Source organism: Phascolarctos cinereus, unplaced genomic scaffold (assembly GCF_003287225.1).
Source record: "Phascolarctos cinereus isolate Bilbo 61053 unplaced genomic scaffold, phaCin_HiC Scaffold_2;HRSCAF=192, whole genome shotgun sequence".
Classification (NCBI taxonomy): Eukaryota; Metazoa; Chordata; class Mammalia; order Diprotodontia; family Phascolarctidae; genus Phascolarctos; species Phascolarctos cinereus.
This window is the reverse complement of record NW_027555625.1, coordinates 81,714,448-81,727,133: the sequence shown is the minus strand read 5'-3', so window position 1 is coordinate 81,727,133 and position 12,686 is coordinate 81,714,448. Positions and strand designations below refer to the sequence as shown.

General features: G+C 39.0%; 1 long non-coding RNA gene across 1 annotated transcript in view; it reads left to right on the top strand.

The window, feature by feature from the left end:
• Nucleotides 1-10,661, top strand: part of LOC110193266 (uncharacterized) — a 48,419-nt gene extending 37,758 nt beyond the window's left edge. Inside the window, exon 4 of the long non-coding RNA XR_013484306.1 lies at nt 9,734-10,661. This is a non-coding gene — a long non-coding RNA (uncharacterized LOC110193266). The remainder of the gene's footprint in view (nt 1-9,733) is intronic.
• The last annotated feature ends 2,025 nt before the right edge of the window (nt 10,662-12,686 follow it).

Here is a 12,686-nt window from a genome sequence, read left to right as displayed (position 1 = left end):
CTCAAGACTATAAGATGTTCTTTTAATTTAACTCTGGTCCCAGCCAGGAGAAAGCTTGCCACTTTTGTATCAGGGCTCAAATTCTGGTCCTTTCCATACCTTTGTATACAAAAACACAGACTGTTCCTCCTTCCTGCAGCCCCTATGTTTAATCAAAAACACAGAAAAACTGAAGGTAGTTAGAATATAGCAAGTTTCATCAATAGTGAGTTGGCCTTTAAAAATTCTTCTTACAACAGAAGATATAAGGATGGAGAACTCTGGATTATACATTTTTCTCAGAAAGAAAGGAATGATGAGAAGGAAAATGGTGAGGAGGGGCTGCTAGGTGGAGCACAGGATAGAGTACCGGCCCTGAAGTCAGGAAGAGCAAAGTTCAAATACTTACTAGCTATGTGACCCTGGGAAAGTCACTTAACCCTTATTGCCTTGAAAAGAAAAGAAAGTAGCGAGGATTCTGGTGTGAGCACTCCCTCCAATAGGGCAGATGGCAATCTCTTCCCTATATTAGTAGCCAGCTAAATGAATTGCTATGGACAAAAAGAAGTAACTTGGCAACCAGCCTTCTCTGGTGATAGGCGTCAAGATGACTGTCTATCACTAGACCTATATTGGAAGCCTCTTCTGCTTATGATCTTTTGAATTTATGATCCATTGGAACAGCTTCAAAAATTCAGTTCAATTCAATGAACATGTATTGTGTCCATTCTGTTTGTAAGGCGTGTGCTAAGCACTGAGGGTATAAGGATAGATACTACAGAGGTCCTGTTCTCAAGCAGCTTACAGTCTGATAAGATAGAGTGAATGGGACAAGTACAAAGATAATAAATGAGTTGAATTGAATTGAAAGACATGTTACAACAGAGAATGATTGAGATGATTGTGAAGGTGTGATCCAGATAGTTTTGAGACACTTGAGAAGGATGGGGATCACCTTTAGTGGTACTAGAGGGGAGAGGAGGAGGTGTTTGAGAAAGGCTTCATGGAAAAAGCAGCATCTGGGTTTGACCCTGAAACAAAGAAAGAGCTTTAATAAATAAAGAAGCCAGAATCACCTCTACAACACTAGAGCACATTTCATTAGACTTTAGTACATTTAATATGGGATATTGGAGGAGAAAACATCATATGTATTTATCCATTTTCCATCTCAAGGGCATTTTCACCCTTTTTTATTATTATACTTCACTCTCTTCTTTCCAAGTTCATTCCCACTGCCCCTAGGTCTTTCACTTTGACCAAGACCCAGCAATTCCCCCTGCTTTTTTCTATCCTTCTTCCTAACCTTCCTCATTCTCCTTGCTTTCTTCCTTCCACTGTGTTACCCCTTCCACTTTTATTATTTCTTAACTTCTGTCTTGTCAATGATTTAAGCTTCCTACTTCATCCCAATTCTCTGCCTTCCTTCTTGACTTTCTCACCCCCAAAATTATGGAGGCAAGAAGACACTTCACAGAAGATGCCCAGATGTTCCCTTCTGACAGTGATCATGTTAACTCCAAGGCTTCTCTTCTTCAGGATAGTAGGAGCTGAGTGAGGGTGTGTGGATAAATTAATATCAACGCTTCCCCCCTGATGGAAAAACTACTTAGTGTCCATTGCTCTACAGTGAATGAGTACAGTAATCTGCAAATAACAATAGCAATAATAGTGATAGTAATAACATAAAACATTTCTCTCAAATATAAGTTGAGAGTACTGAAGTAATTGTGGCTGCTCATCTATGTCTCCAACCACAGCAACAAAACCTCTGTTATGCTACTGATATGACCTTGGAACATCACAGCCTCCTTGGGTCTCTGTTTTCTCATCATTAACAAGAAGGGATTGAGCTAGCTGGATAGGTCCCTTCCAGCTCTGGGTCTATAACCCTATGAGGTTATTATGAATTGCTCTAGATAAACAGGGGATACACACAAAGATGTGAGCTCCCGCAATATTGCCAGCTAGGCTGTTCACCAATGTCAAGCATTCAGTGCCAGATATTAAGACAGGAGATTCACTTTCTTTCCATTCCTCATGAAATATCTTCTAGAAAGTTGATAATTTATCTGATTTTCTATTATAAATTCTTACAAAAGGACACATTACTAATTTTTAAACTGTAGGCAAAGAAATGATCATACTTTAAGCACATCAGAAAAACTCTCATACTAACATCTAGATAGTAGAGTCAAAACATGACACCCCTAAATTATTATTGGTATAAAAAGGATACTTTAATGGATCTGCAATTCCCCCCATTGATGCAGGTTGCAACTCTACATGGGCTTGCCCATCCTGTATGCCTGCCCATCCTTCAAGGATAGTCCACCTACAGTGCTTAGCAACTTTCTCTAGATCAAGGAGTCTGATAATGTTTTCAAATGAATAAAGTAAAATACATGAGATTACAAAGGAAACCAAACACATTAAAATAAAGATTTTTTTTTCTTATTGCAATTCACAGACCTCCTGAAATCTCTCCATAAACCTTATGGGAGTCTATTAAAAATCCCTTGTTCAAGATCTTTTGACATTACATAGAAACCACTGGAATACGAAGGCTATCCATACTTCAATTATTATAAGATCATAGATCATGTATTTGGAGTTGGAAGAGGTCATGAAAGGCATCTGGTCTTATTGGAGGTACTTTGCCGATGAGTGAACTGATGCCCAGACAGCTTAAGAGTCTTGCCTAAGGTCAGGAAGGTAATAAATGACAAAACTAGATTCAAACCCAGGCTTCCTGGTTCTAAATTTTATATTCTTTCCACTGCACCATGATGTATACTTCACTCTTGCTAGTTACATGAAATTGTTATAAATAAAATAATACTAAACCCCATACAGATATTATATATATGTATGTATATATATATGTATATGTATATATGTATATGTATATATATATGTATGTGTGTGTGTATGTGTGTATATATATATATATATATATATATATATATATATATATATATATATATAAAAGACACTTGGAAACCACAGAACACATCAAAGAAGGAATAAGATAGTGGAGTGCCATAAGAGAGTTCTATCCTATGCCCCTTTGTAACTTCCAGGAATCTGGAGGAAAGGAAGATAAAACAAATCTGTTTTTGTCCTCCATCTTTGGGAACTGTCCCAAAGAAAAATGCACCTGTGAATGAGAAGCTAATAGTCCCATTTAAGGACACCTGGCTTCAGTTCCAGAAATGTCTGACAATTTTGGGAAAGTAGAATGGATCTCCCTGCTCCCTGACCCTGATGGAAAATAAAGAATTGTAGCTGAGGAAGAGAGCCTTCAGTAAAAACAAGAAAACAAAATTCAGCAGATAAACATATATATGCATCACAAGCAATAGTCCCATTTGGCAATACCTGGCTTCATTTTCTGAATATTTTAAAAGAAAGGCCTGTCCATTTTTGAGAAGGCAAAATAGAATGGGTCCCCCTGCTCTTCCATTCCACGAAAAAGCAAGCAATAGGAAATGAGGTATGTAATTCTCAGCAAAATTCCGAAAAAGTTCAACAGTTCAACTTGACGAAGTTTGACTTGCTATGTATGCATTCATTCACTCAATACTGACTAAACACTTACTATAGGCATACCCTGTTTTTCTGAGCTTTGCTTTATTGTGCTTTGCAGATATTGCATTGTATTCTTTTTGTTTTAATTGGAGATTTGTGGCAACCCTGCATCAAGCAAGTCTATCACCGCCATTTTTCCAACAGTGTGTGCTCACATGTGTCTCTGTGTCACATTTGGGAAATTCTCACAATATTTCAAACTTTTTAATCATTATTATATCTGTCATGGTAATCTGTGGTCAGTGACCTTGGATGTTACTATTGTAAGTATTTTGGAGCACCATTAACCACATCTATATAAGATAATCAATAAATGTTGCGTGTGTTCTGACTGCTCCACCGATCAGCTGCTCCCCTGTCTCTCTCCCTCTCCTCAGCCCTTCCTATTGCCTGAGACACAACAACACTGAAGAATATTACATAAACTTAGTTGATAAAGCAGTGTTAGAGTTTGAGAAGATTGACCCCAATTTTGAAAGAAGTTCTACTGTGAGTAAAATGCTACCAAACAGCATCATACGCTACAGAGAAATCTTTCTTAAAAGGAAGAGCCAATCGTTGAGGCAAACTTCATTGTCATCTTATTTTAAGAAATTTCCCCAGTCCCCTAATCTTCAGCAACCACCACTCCAAACAGTCAGCAGCCATCAACATCAAGGCAAGACCCTTCATCAGCAAAAAGATTTTGACTCACTGAAGGCTCATGTGATAGCATTTTTTAGCAATGAAGTATTTTTTAAAATTAAGGTGGGTACTTTTTTAGACATAATACTATTGCACACTTAATGGACTACAGCATAGTGTAAACATAACCTTTATATGCTCTTGGAAACCAAAAAATTCATGTGACTCACTTTATTGTGATATTTGCTTTATTGTGGTGGTCTGGAACCAAACCCACAATATCTCTAAGGTATGCCTGTGTGTTGTAAGGCGCTACGATGGTTGCTAGAAAGCAAAACAATATTATCGAATTTCATAGATTATAAAGAACTTCCACTTATATATTTTCAATTTGTCTTCACAACAATCCAGTAAAGTAGTCAGGGCAGATATCATTATCTCTGTTTTATAGGTGCAGAGACTGAGGCTCACAAAAGTTTTAGAAGAACCAGGAACAGATCCTGTAACTTGTTTCCAATCTTTCCCTTTGCTTTTCATGTAGTATTTCCAGCAAGATTGGAGTGGGAATAATATCATAAGATGAAACACGTTTCTTTTCTTTTGGACTAGAGTTAATTTAAAGGGTTTAAGCAAAGGTCCACAATTCAGAAATCAGGAGCCTAATGCTAACCCTTCACCAAAGTCCCTCTAATGAGATGAAAAAAGGAGGTCATCAGACTTCACTACCATGCTGAAGTATTTTGCAGGTCGTTGGGTTAATGCATGAAAGCATGTGGAAGAAAGCCACTAAAGAATTATTGTTAGGGGCTCCCATAGGCATCATACTTACCCTCAACATAGAGGTTTGTGATTCATCACACAGATACGAACTTGCTACTCCCAGTCCCAACATGTCTGCTGCTTCATTACAAGATTGCTGGGGATATCAAATGGACACTGTATACTGCCATGGTGGCAATTTAAAATGCAATCCAACCTGGCCTTTGTATTTGGTTTATCCACCTTTGGTGTCCACTAGTCACCCAGACCTCACCTCTGGCTCCAAGAAGCTGTGGCATGCCCAGCAGCCCCTGGGAAGACTGGCTAAACCAGGTTGAGGGCAACTGACAGACCTCAAATCCATCGGTGAGTTAGGGAATGTCTATCTGAAGCATGTGAAGACTTTCCCCAGCAGAACAGGCAGATAAGAATAATTTGTTCCAACAGCGATGAAGGCAGCTGAAGCAGGCACTGTGGAGCCCTTAGAACTTGGTCAGACACTGAAGGCACCAAAGTCACCCACTGCAATTTGGACCATTACCAGTCATCTTGACTTTTGTCTTGCCCCTGGAATTCAATGACTGCAGAAGAAAAAGAAAAGCTGCTGACTTTGTGCAACTCTGTCTCACTTGAATCCAACTCATGGGCAAGTCAAAGCATCACCCTGTGATGTCGTTGGTCCTTTCTGAAAACAAAGGATGTGCTACAACAACAATTTCATTTGGCCTAAAATTCAAAGTCAGCTAAAAGAAACTGTATTGAGCACCTCTGATGCAAAGAGTGGACTTGAAGAATCATAAGACATGACCCCTGATCTCATGGAATACACAGTATAGCTGAGAAGACAAGATATAAATATTGGAAAAATGAAATGACCATAGATGTCAATGACTTGTGAAGACAAGGTGGTAGGATTAGAAGAATCTCCAGTGGGGGAGGAAGGAGCTCTTCCCTCTTGCCTTCCCCTTTACCCTTATGTCAAATGGGCCACTTGGCTAGAAAGTAACCAGGCTGTTCATTCTGCTGAATGAACTGGGTGTCACCAACCATAATCCTTCTGATGAAATGGAGGGCTGCCAGACCTTGCCATCTACCCTACTGCTGATCTTTAGGGTTCCTGGGACTTTCCCTATACCTTGGCAGCTAACTCTCTTATATGTGCTGTCTCCCTTAGGTAGAGTATGAGCTCCTTGAGAGCATGGACTAGTTTGCTTTTTTTTTCTATTTATATCCCCAGCACTTGGTGCAGTGCTTGGCACGTAGTAATTACTTAATAAATGCTTTTTCATTCATTCATTCATTCATTCATTCATTCATTCATTCATTCATTCATATGAGATTTCCTAAGAAAATAAATGATAAATCACCAGGTGAAATTGTATAGACATATCATTATAGGAACTCAGTATTTCAACTGTCAAGAGGAGAGGTAATTTCACATCATTGATAGAATGATGGATTTGGGGTCAGGAAAACCTGAGCTCAAATCAAAACTCAGAAGCTGACTGGCTATGTGATCCTGAGGCAGTCACTTAGCAAACCTGATCCTCAATTTCCTCATCAAAAAATGAGAATAGTCATATTTCACTGGGTTGTGTGGGGTTCGAATGAAATAATGTACAAAAAGCCCTTTGCATACTTAGGGGGCTACAAATCTTTTCTCTATGTACTGTATTAGCATTGCTGATTACATGAGTTGCTGCCACTGATGACTATCTTTGACAAATTGTGGAGAATAGTCATGCAGTCCTGGGACTATAGAAGAACTACTGATGTCTTGATTTTCCAAAAGGAGAAAAACCCCACCTTATGCAGATGACAGATAATAGCATTGATGGTGGTAAAGTGTAATTCCAGGCTAGATAATTAAGGAGATGCTTTATGGTTACTAAGCAAAATCACTGTGAGCCAGGGTGGATTTATTAGGCATGTCAGGCCACTAGTCAAAGTAATTATAACATATGTAATGTAACTGATAGAGACCTAGGGGGACCTAAAAAGTTTTGTGATAGTTATATGTTGAAATTAATTAAAAGAAATAGAATCACTAGGCAAGTTTACTTGCTTGTATTGGTGTTTAATTTTCCTTTCCATTTAATCTAAACATTTTAATTTTAACATTTTATTGATATCTTTCATTTTCATATCACTTTCATTTCCCACAATATCTCTTTCTCTAGCCTCTCCCAAGAAACCATCCCTTATAACAAAGTATAGTTTTTTTTCAGAAAAATGAACTAAAGCGAAAAAAAAGGTCTGACATTGCACGCAATATTTCACACTCATGGAAGTCCCTCACTTCCATAAAGAAGCAGGGGAAAAGGAGTTATTTTCATGTATCTTCTTTGAGGTTTATCTTAGTTAATGTTAAGTTCTTAATAAATATTTTAATATTAAAAAATAAAGTAAGTTGCAAAACTTGATGCCTCCATGCACACTGACCTTTAAATTGTAGATAAAATTGACGGAAATTTAATGGGCTTTGAAGATCAAAGGCTAAACTCATTTCCGTGGAATGGCTATGTGAAGGGCTCCTTTTTCCTTGCCCTCCCTCCCCATTGAATTTATTTATGAGTAGTCTGGACAGCAGAGATGAACTCTAACACCTGGGTGCCAGATGGGAAAGTCATACTGTATACATCACATGCCCCTGCTTGTCCACTTCCACCCTATCACAAGCCCATTGCCTGAAAGATGGCCAAAGGATTATGCTGCCTAATTTGCTGCTGTCATATCCTAAAATGCCCTCTCCGAAAATAATACCTACAGGAGAGTTGCCTTTCATCATACTTAGAGACTGGTAGTCTATTGGAGGCTAGTAGGCATGAATGAGCCACTGGGGCCCTCAAATACTTGGACATTCCCATGAAGAAAAGGGAAATCAGGGAACACATGTGAGTCCTGGCCTTTGCATTTCACAGAATGATAAGCATCCTGTATCTGCTGTGAAGAACAGCCAGTCCTTAACAGAAGATCCATTGGTTAGTGTTAAAACAGATGTTTCTTGAGCCCTCACATCTTAGGTGGCCATTTTCACAGGGTAGAAAAGAATAAACCTTCCTGTGTTTGCCAAAATAACCATGTGTAGTTCTTTGTTCTGTAAGTCTCTGGAACACACAAATAGATTTCCAAGCAGTGTGAACCTCCTATCTGACAGTCTGGACAAACTCTTGGTCTGCTGCACTTAACTCTGGATTCCCGAAATCTGGCAGTAGGGTTTCTGCAGCCAGAGATGGTCTATATCTCCTCTGAGGAGAGTATTTTGCAGCTAATGTAGACAAGGCATATATATAAGGGACATATACACTGAAGCAGATGACAGCGGCGATGGGTATTGCATCGACTGTCCAGGCAAGAATATAAGCATCCAAGAGTCTGCCTTCTAAGTAGAATGGTATAGTCACTGACCCAAAGCTGGAGTTCTCCAAGCTTGGCTGGGGAAAGGTCAAGATTAGGAGAGGCGGGGAACAATTGGTTGCTGGGACTGTGGCTTGAATGTTATTTTCTCTAGTGAACAGAGAAAGGCAGCGAAGTACAGTGGAAAGAGCATTGCATGTGGAAGTCAGAGGACCTGGGTTCAAATCCATCCTCTGACAATTTCTACCTATAAGACCTTTGGCAAGTCACTATTATCTCAAGGCTTCTGTTTCCTGATTGGTAAAAATGAAAACTAACATTTGCACTCAAGGAATAAGTGATCTACCACAGGTTTTAGACCTAGAGTCAGGAAGACCTGAGTTCAAATTCGACCTCAGACACTTACAAGCTGTGTGGCTTTGGACAAGTCACTTAACTACTATCTGCCTCAGTTTCCTCATTTGTAAAATGGGGATAATAATAGCACCTACTTCACAGGGTGGTTGTAAGGATCAAATGAGATATTATAAAACAATTAGCGCAGTTCCTGGCACATAGTGAGCGCTATATAAATGTCACACACACACATGCATGCACATGCACGCACACACACACACACACACACACACACACACTGAACTGGAGAAAGAAATGGCAAACCACTCCAGTATCTTTTCTAAGAAAACCCCAAATGGGGTCATGAAGAGTTGGACACAACTGAAATGATTGAACAACATATAAATGTCTGTTGATTTATATGTGCATATATATACATGTATATATATATACATGTATATATATGCATATGTGTGTATATATGTGTATATATGAATTTATGTATATATGTGTGTGTTTATATATATATACACACACTATTTATCACCTATATATAGATATTTATTTAGCACCTACTATATATGTGTGTGTATATATATACATACATATAGATACATATAAGTATACACATATATCATATTTATATATTACTAGCTGTCATTTCTATAGCACCTGCTATGTGTCAGGCACTATTATCTCATTGGATCCTCACATTAACCTTGGGAGATAGTTATTATCCCCATTTTATAGCTGAGGAAAGTGAGGTGGGCAGAAATGAAGTGACTTCCCTAAGGTCACATAGCTAAAAAGTATCTGAGGCCAGATTTGTACTCAGGTCTTCCAGACTTTGTAATCCACTGTGCTACCTAGCAGCCTACAGCTTTTGGGGGCTATGACCTCTCCAAGTCACCACTACATACAGGAATCATCAACCACCACCTAGAGCCTTGTTCCCTAGGATATGTTGGTCACACCCAGATACAGAAACCCAGAGCAAGGGTCACCAAAATAAATCCCCCAAGGCTGACCCTAAGTGACTAGGAAAGCATTAATTTTAAAATTTTGTTTCTTTCATTTCTCTAACTAGATACATCACGAAGGAAGACTGAGGAAAACAAGAAGTTGGAAAAAAAAGAGGGGGAGGAGGAGGACCTTAGGAAAGAGGCATTCCCCTCCCCACCCCCTGCCCTGTAAAGAGGGATATAATCAAAAGAGACAGAATTACCACCAGCAGGAAGGCAGTATGGTGTCGAGGAAAAAACTGGAGCTCTGGAGTCAAGAGATGTGAATCTGAGTCCCCCACTTCATCCTTACTGATTGTGTGACCCTGGGCAAATAAGTCATTTTTTGTCACTGAGCCTCCATTTTTTTGTTTTTTGTTTGTTTTTTTTTGTTTTTTTTTTTTGTTTGTTTGTTTTTCTTTATCTTCAAAATGGAGGTATGGCACCTGCCCTGTGAGCTTTGTTGGGAGAGTCAAGAAGACACTATTGCTGAGTTTGGAAACATCTTTGAAGTTGTCTTTCCAGGGCTGTTTGGAAAGACTTCTGGGAGGGAAGATGAACCATCTTTTTTGCTTGACTCAATGAGAAGTGTAGCCCGCATGGACTGGTGCATCTGATTTCTGAATGTCCATGATGCCCTTGCACCCTTACTTTGCAATCTTGCAAGTCCCGGTTGCATATGATGGGGGAGGTGGCATCAGGAGGTGAGGAGTAGTCTTTCTCCTGGCCCAGAACTAATGCACCTTTGCTCCCCCACCTTTTGCCAGTTATGTGGGGGAATTAACTCATTATGGTACCATTCATTCATGGTGGATCATTTCCTTCTGTTCCCTCTTCTATTTGGAAGACGTTCAGACTTGGGGGAAGAATCCGAGTCTATTCCCCACCTTGAGCAGTTTGGGTGGGTGTTCCCTTGCAAATTATTTGTTCCTCAGTTGCCTTCCAATACTGCTGTTACTTACTTGTGAACTTGTTCCTTACCCACCCCCTCCTTTGTATAAAAGAACTCTGTGGCCACCAAATCTTTGTTTTCTTGTTTAGTATAATTAAAGAGGGCAGGAGTAGAGATCTGGGACAAGGTTTTGATTTCTGCAGAAAGCCTGCAGATACATCCTGCCCTGGAGTAGTTGATATGATGAGTCAGAAGGGCAGGAGAAAGAATCCACTGATACTCAAAGGAGGCATACTCCCAGGCAATCACAAGTTTCCAAAAAACAGAAAGCCTATAAGGAGGGAGAGAATTTACATACATAGTAAACTCATGTAATGATATAAAAAGAATAATATAAAACATAAATACAGGCTGTTCCAAAAGTCTTAGTGCAGTTTTAAAATGTAAGAACTTCAGAAAGATGCTACTGTAGCATTTGAAAGTTTAATCAAATTATTTTAATTTCTTTTGTACTTAGTTTTGTAAATTTTGACTAATATGGTTTTAATTTTAATCTTAACAAGAAGGGGCACCCTGTCATTTTGTAGTACGTGTGTGACAGTTTCTGGATGACACTTCCTTAGGCCAGTGGCATCAGTAGAGGAAGGCCCCTTGCTTGGCCACCTCGGTCATCTGATCTCTCTCCATAAGGCTTTTTCTTGTGAGGTCACGTCAAACCTGTCACATATGCATGAGAAACCTCACTGTCTGGATGATCTTAAAGCTAGGAGCCCAAAAGCAATCCTTTCAGTCACTGAGCAGGAGCTAACAAAAAATCATACAAAGTTTGAACATTGACTAGAGGGATGTATAGCACAAGACAGCGCTTATATTAAACTGTAATAAGGAACATATCAATATTTTAAAATGTAAATAATTAGCCTTTCAAATCTTGGTTTTGTAAGTTTGTAGCATTTATACTTCTGAAGTTATTCAAGCTTAAAAGTAAGCTAAGACTTTGGGGATGCACTATAAAATGTATTATGTAACTATGCATAGTATCCATATGCGTGTGTGTGTGTGTGTGTGTGTGTGTGTGCGGTATCCCTTCCACATCGTGACTTTCCCCATCATAGTTTTGATATATTATGGGGTGGCATAAGTAATTAAATGGGAATTTGGGGGAGTTTTTCAGAAGCCACAGATGACACATGAAGGCCAGCAGATGGCACAGAAAAAGTTTAGAAACTCAGAAATGCATAAAACATATGTATAGTATTGTATGATATCAACATATTTTATCTTTTAATACCATAGTAATTCTGATTTTTCTGGTATGAAGGGAAGGCCAAAGAATTTTTACATGGTTTTACAGATTTTGGGGGCACTGAGCCCTTAAAACCCTTGATGTGGAAGAGATAATTATAATTAATATAAATATATTACACAGCATTATATATAACACATTAAAATCATTTATATAGGCAGATCTAGTTGAGAAAAGCCCTGGAGACAAAAGCAAGGGGCAGGATTAGCTTCCCAAGGGCATAATCCTGTCTAAGGAGCTGGGGCTCATACCTCTTCCACCTACCCCAAGAGCTATTGCTACCAGCCTTCCTCTGCCTATCACCTCTCACCCATGATGCAGTGGGGGAAACATTCCCTTAAAGGGAACCATAATTCCCCATTACAATCTAACAGAGTGAATAATGTTTACATTTCCTACCACACAGAAGCTGTTGAGAATATTCTTTTTAAATATTAAAACCTTAGGTGAAATACTACCATCATCATCGAAATGTGTTTATTAATTAACTATGAGAGGGCCTGATAAACATCATACAGTTAAACAGACATAATCCTCTCAATAAAGAAAGCATTGATGTAGGCAGATGAAGCTTGTATCAATGGATAAAATAAGTGGCATATTAACATTATGTCGGGGAGTGGTGAGTGAAGCAGGACATTAGAGTTGCATATTTAGACATGGTGGAGCCAGGGAGAACTTAATTCCTCTGATTCAACAATAAAACCTTCCAGCCTAAAAGCCCAAGAACTTGAGAAACTGAGGAGACAGCTGACAGTTAATATAGAGTGTTCCTTCCCTGACACATAACCATACCCAAGGCCGAGGAGTGCCCTTCAGCAAGGCAATTTTACACTCTTGT